Source organism: Nerophis ophidion, linkage group LG14 (assembly GCF_033978795.1).
Source record: "Nerophis ophidion isolate RoL-2023_Sa linkage group LG14, RoL_Noph_v1.0, whole genome shotgun sequence".
In the NCBI taxonomy this organism is placed as follows: domain Eukaryota; kingdom Metazoa; phylum Chordata; class Actinopteri; order Syngnathiformes; family Syngnathidae; genus Nerophis; species Nerophis ophidion.
This window is the reverse complement of record NC_084624.1, coordinates 1,943,081-1,949,788: the sequence shown is the minus strand read 5'-3', so window position 1 is coordinate 1,949,788 and position 6,708 is coordinate 1,943,081.

Genomic DNA, 6,708 nt, shown 5'->3' with positions numbered 1-6,708 from the left:
TGTTAGTTCCACTATGGACTGGACTTTCACATTATGCTGGACCCACTCAACGCCCATTGCATCCAGTCTCCCCTAAATGGGGAGGAGGGGCCACCCACATCTGCGGTCCTCTCCAAAGTTTCTCATAGTCACATATTGACATCCCACTGGCTTGTGAGTTTTTCCTTGCCCTTATGTGGGCTCTGAACGGAGGCTGTCGTTGTGGCTTGTGCAGCCCTTTGAGACACTTGTGATTTAGGGCTATATTAACCAACATTGATTGATCCACTTCAAGAACCTTTTCAAACTTAAAGTGTTTACAAAGTACAAATAAGAACCATGATAAATATTCTGAATTTGTTTTATCCATTAATTTTCTAAATAATCTTACTCATCTCAATATATGAAATGTAACTTCCTTCAGAGTATTTTTGGGATTACTTATGGAGTATATTGTGAATAAATTGAGAACAGGAAGTGAACAAAAGTTTTAGCAACTGTTATGTAAAAGAAAAGGGGTAGGATTAAATCAGGTCTGCTTCTTCCTACTCCTTTTCAAACATGTTGAAAAGAGAAAGTGGAAATTGTTCCAAAAAAATTCAAATACGTAGCCCAAACAAATCCTTGTTGACATGTTTGACTTAAGTGTTATGACAATAAAAGGAATTGATTGTCACCGGAGGTAGTGTTTTTTTGGTCCCAGGTGAAAAACCATACTTGCCAACCCTCCCGGATTTTCTTGGAAACTCTCAAAATTCAGCACCTCTCCTAAACACCTCTCGGGAAAAATATTCTCCCAAAAATCTCCCAATTTTCAGCCGGCGATGGAGGCCACGTCCCCTCCAGCTCCATGCCGACAGCCTTTTTTCACATCCGCTTTCCCACAATATAAACAGCGTGTCTGCCCAATCACGTTATTCCATACAAGGCATCCGGAATACCGCCAATGAGCATGGTGCAGATGGAGAAGATCTTCTCGGCGTCCGTGTTGGCGCACACGTTCAAAGCCGACGCTGGTCAGGCTGCTGAGGGTGAAGTAGAGGGCGGTGATGTACGAGCTACGCACCGACGGGCCACCGACTGTGTTATTGACGTAGGGCAGTGGTCCCCAACCACATGGACCCATTTGTACCGGGCCGCACAACAAATAAAAAATATATTTAATTAAATCAACATAAAAATATATACATTAAATACCAATATAGATCAATACAGTCTGCAGGGATACAGTCCGTAAGCGCAGTGGGAGAGTGGCCGTGCGCAACCCGAGGGTCACTAATTCAAATCCCACCTAGTACCAACCTCGTCACGTCCGTTGTGTCCTGAGCAAGACACGTCACCCTTGCTCCTGATGGGTGCTGGTTGGCGCCTTGCATGGCAGCTCCCTCCATCAGTGTGTGAATGGGTAAATGTGGAAGTAGTGTCAAAGCGCTTTGAGTACCTTGAAGGTAGAAAAGCGCTATACAAGTACAACCCATTTATCATTTATTTATGATTGTATTTCTTTATGGAAATTTTTTTTTTAAATAAAATACCTCCCCACCCGGTCTGTAGGACAAATTTTCAAGCGTTGACCGGTCCGCAGCTACAAAAAGGTTGGGGACCATTGACGTAGGGCATCTCCAGGTGTTTGCCCAGCTCATGGAGCCATCCTTGGGGAAGAGACGGGAGGACAACAGGGTGACAAGAACTAAATCAGACTAGCGATAAATTGAATTATGTTTATATTATCTAAAAAAAAAAAAAATTTTTACTATATTTTGCTGAAAACATCAAAATTGTATTTTTATTTTTTCTGACTCCAGCCATAGAATTATACATTAAAATAAATTTGAAATAATTTTTAATGATCATAATTAATTTAAAATGACCATATTTTATTACTAAAATAATTGCTCGTTAACTTTAGCATTTTATTCTTTACATTTTGAAGCTTTCAGAAGCCAAGTGATATTATATTCCTTAAGATTTGAATTATCTAAATGTCATGGTCCACATCTTGGACCATGTCCTATTCTGGTTTTGTTTCTGGTTTTATTATCATCCTGTGTTGCATTCGACGTCTTTGGTTCCCGGTGGCACTTACTGTTTGTTTTTTTTGTTGTCAGGGTAACTCATTCAGTGTCACCTAATTCTGGTTTGTCATCACACACCTGACTTGATTAGTTATCTCCTTATTTAAGACCGCCCTTGTCTTACATTCGGTCTCGGACTTTGGTTTGCTCCACGCAACAAGTGACATCACTCTTCCCCGCATTGTGGTAAATATCTTGTTTCACCCATTAGCTTCCATGCTATTTTGTTTGTTTACTTGTCCCTAGTTTACATACTAGCGCTTTCTGTTAGTTCTAGCTTCCACGCTAGTTAGGGTCCGCCCTGCAATGGCAAAGGACATCCATGTCCTTTGCCATGCAAGGACCCTATTGAATCTGCTGCGTTTTATTATTTATTATTATTAGGGTCCGCCCTGCCAGCAAAGGACATCCATGTCCTTTGCCATGGCAAGGACCCTATTGAATCTGTAGCGTTTTATTATTATTATTATTATTATTCCGCCGCCTCTTTGAACCTTAATTTGACCCACTGACCATGCTCCAAAACTCACCAAATTTCACACACTCATCAGAACTGGCGAAAATTGCCATCTAATAAAAAAACCAAACCCGAAAAATGAAAAATGCGCTCTAGCGCCCCCTGCGAAAATCAAAAAACAGATTGCTCGTAACTTCCGTTAGGAATGTCGTAGAGACATGGAACAAAAACCTCTGTGTAGGTCTGACTTAGACCTACTTTTCCAATAAAAACCTTCTATACCTAAAATCAACAGAAATTTTGCAAAAACTCATTCAAAGCTAAATTTTCGCCAAAAAACGCTATTTTTGCCACTTTGAGCTGCAATTTGACCCCCTTAAAATGCTTCAAAACTCACCAAACTTGGCACACACATCAGGACTGGCAGAAATTGTGATCTAATGAAAAAAAAAAAAAAAAAATCTCAAAATTGTGCTCTAGCGCAATTTTTCAATAAAACACAGAAAAAACTGCTTCCAGGAAGAAACCACAGACAAAACTGCTTGTAACTTCCGGTAGGAATGCCGGAAAGACATGAAACAAAAACTTCTAGGTAGGTCTGACTTAGACCTACATTTCGATAATTTACATCCTTCGGCAAAAATCAACAGGAAGTTAAAAATTGCCCCTTCAAAATAAAAGTTTTGTGAAAACCCGTCACCTTTTTCAAATCGACACTTCTCCCAGTGCGTTTGTCGTTTCGGCTTCAAACTCGCACAGGAGAGAGTTTGAACCCTTCTGATTAAAAGTATAGATCAAAGTTTTGATAAGTTCTCCGGTTTGGATTTTACGCGCCTTCAAAGAACCCCTGCGCAAATTTTCCTAAAAAATGACGTTTTTGCCTCTTTGAGCTGTAATTTGACCTACTTAAAATAATTCAAAGTGCAAGTTAAAGCTCTGTTATGCAGACCGAAAGCCATTTATCAACAACATCCAGAATCGCCGATCCGTAATTTCACCCCCTTAACATGCTTCAAAACTCACCAAATTTTGCACACACATAAGGACTGGCAAAAACTGCCAACTCACAAAAAAACCAAACCCCAAAAATCTAACTTGCGCTTAGCGCCCCCTAGGAAAAAACCCAGACAAAACTGCATGTAACTTCTGTTAGAAATGTCGTATAGACATGAAACAAAGACCTCTATGTTGGTTTGACTAAGATCGGGACTCGGGACACGGCGGCGGCGGCCAACGGCGGACCCGACCAACGCTGCTTGCAGCTTTAATTAGGGTCCGCCCTGCAATGGCAAAGGACATCCATGTCCTTTGCCATGCAAGGACCCTATTGAATCTGCTGCGTTTTATTATTATTCTTTATTATTCCGCCGCCGTTTCCAGCTGAAATTTGACCCACTTAACATGCTTCAAAACTCACCATATTTGACACACACATCAGGATCTGCGAAAATTGCCATCTAATAAAAAAACCGAGCACTAAAAATCAAAATTGCGCGCTAGCGCCCCCTAGGAAGAAACAAAAAACGGACTGCTTGTAACTTCCATTAGGAATGCCGTAGAGACTTGAAACAAAAACCTATATGTAGGTCTGACTTAGATGAACATTTCCAATAAAAATGTTCTATACCTAAAATCAACAGGAAGTTGGCAAAAACGCCTTCAAAGCAAAATTTTCGCAAAAAATGCTATTTTTGCCTCTTTGAGCTGTAATTTGACCCCCTTAAAATGCTTCAAAACTCACCAAACTTGGCACACACCTCAGGACTGGCAGAAATTGCGATCTAATGAAAATAAAAAATAATAAAACTCAAAATTGCGCTCTAGCGCAATTTTTGAATAAAACACAGAAAAAACTGCTCCTAGGAAGAGAAAACAGACAAAACTGCTTGTAACTTTCAGTAGGAATGTCGGACAGACATGAAACAAAAACATCTAGGTAGGTCTGACTTAGACCTACATTTCGATAATTTACATCCTTCGGCAAAAATCAACAGGAAGTTAAAAATTGCCCCTTCAAAATAAAAGTTTTGTGAAAACCCGTCACCTTTTTCAAATCGACACTTCTCCCAGTGCGTTTGTCGTTTCGGCTTCAAACTCGCACAGGAGAGAGTTTGGACACTTCTGATTAAAAGTATAGATCAAAGTTTTGATTACTGCTCCGGTTTGGATTTTACGCGCCTTCAAAAAACCCCTGCGCAACTTTTCCTAAAAAATGACGTTTTTGCCTCTTTGAGCTGTAATTTCACCCACTTAAAATGCTTCAAAGTGCTAGTTAAAGCTCTGTTATGCAGACCGAAAGCCATTTATCAACAACATCCAGAATCGCCGATCTGTAATTTCACCCCCTTAACATGCTTCAAAACTCACCAAATTTTACACACATATCAGGACTGGCAAAAACTGCCATCTAATAAAAAACCAAACCCCAAAAATCTAAATTGCGCTTAGCGCCCCCTAGGAAAAAACCCAGACAAAACTGCATGTAACTTCTGTTAGAAATGTCGTAGAGACATGAAATAAAAACCTCTATGTTGGTTTGACTAAGATCGGGACCCGGGACACGGCGGCGGCGGCCAACGGCGGACCCGACCAACGCTGCTTGCAGCTTTAATTATTATTATTCTTCCGCAACTTCGAACCATAATTTGACCCACTGACCATGCTCCAAAACTCACCAAATTTGGCACACACATCGGTAAGGCTTGGCAAAAACACATATTAAGCAACCAAACCCCAAAAATGAAAAATGCGCGCTAGCGCCCCCTACGAAAAAAAAAAAACAGACTGCTTGTAACTTCCGTTAGGAATGTCGTAGAGACATGAAACAAAATCCTCTATGTAGAACTGACCTAGACCTAAATTCCCCATCAGAAACTCCTATACCTAAAATCAACAGAAATTTTGCAAAACCCTTTCAAAGCAAAATTTTCGCCAAAAAACGCTATTTTTGCCTCTTAGAGCTGCAATTTGCCCCCCTTAACATGCTTCAAAACTCACTAAACTTGGAACACACATCAGGACTTGCAGAAATTGTGATCTAATGAAAAAAAAAAAAAAAAAATCTCAAAATTGTGCTCTAGCGCAATTTTTCAATAAAACACAGAAAAAACTGCTTCCAGGAAGAAACAACAGACAAAACTGCTTGTAACTTCGGGTAGGAATGCCGGAAAGACATGAAACAAAAACTTCTATGTAGGTCTCACTTAGACCTACATTTTAATAATTGACAGCTAGCAGAAAAAATAAACAGGAAGTTGGCAATTACCCCTTCAAAATAAAAGTTTTGTAAAAACCCGTCACCTTTTTCAAATCGACACTTCTCCCAGTGCGTTTGTCGTTTCGGCTTCAAACTCGCACAGGAGAGAGTTTGAAACCTTCTGATTAAAAGTATAGATCAAAGTTGTGATAAGTTTTCAGGTTTTGATTTTACGCGCCTTCAAAGAACCCCTGCGCAAATTTGCATAAAAAATTTCATTTTTGACTCTTTGAGCTGTAATTTGACCCCCTTAAAATGCTTCAAAACTCACCAAACTTGGCACACACATCAGGACTGGCAACAATTGCGAGTTAATGAAAAAAACAAACCCAAAAACTCAAAATTGTGCTCTAGCGCCCCCTAGGAATACAACACAAACAATACCCTAATTTGACCCCCTTAACATGCTTCAAAACTCACCAAATTTGACACACACATCGGTATGGAGCGGCAGACCAACTTATTAGGTAACCAAACCCCAAAAATTAAAATTGCGCGCTAGCGCCCCCTAGGAAGAGACAAAAAACAGACTGCTTGTAACTTCCGTTGGGAATGTCGTAGAGACATGGAACAAAAACCTCTATGTAGATCAGACTTAGACCTACATTTCCAATGAAGCATTTCTATAGCAAAAATCAACAGGAAGTTGGCAAAAACCCCTTCAAAACAAAATTTTCGCAAAAAAGTCAATTTCTGCCTCTTTGAACTGAAATTTGACCCCCTTAAAATGCTTCAAAACTCACCAAACTTGGCACACACATCAGGACTGGCAAACATTGCGATCTAGTGAAAAAAACAAACCTTTAAACTCAAAATTGCGCTCTATTGCAATTTTTGAATAAAACACAGAAAAAACTGCTCCTAGGAAGAGGAAACAGATCAAACTGCTTGTAACTTCTGGTAGGAATGTCGGACAGACATGAAACAAAAACCTCAATGTA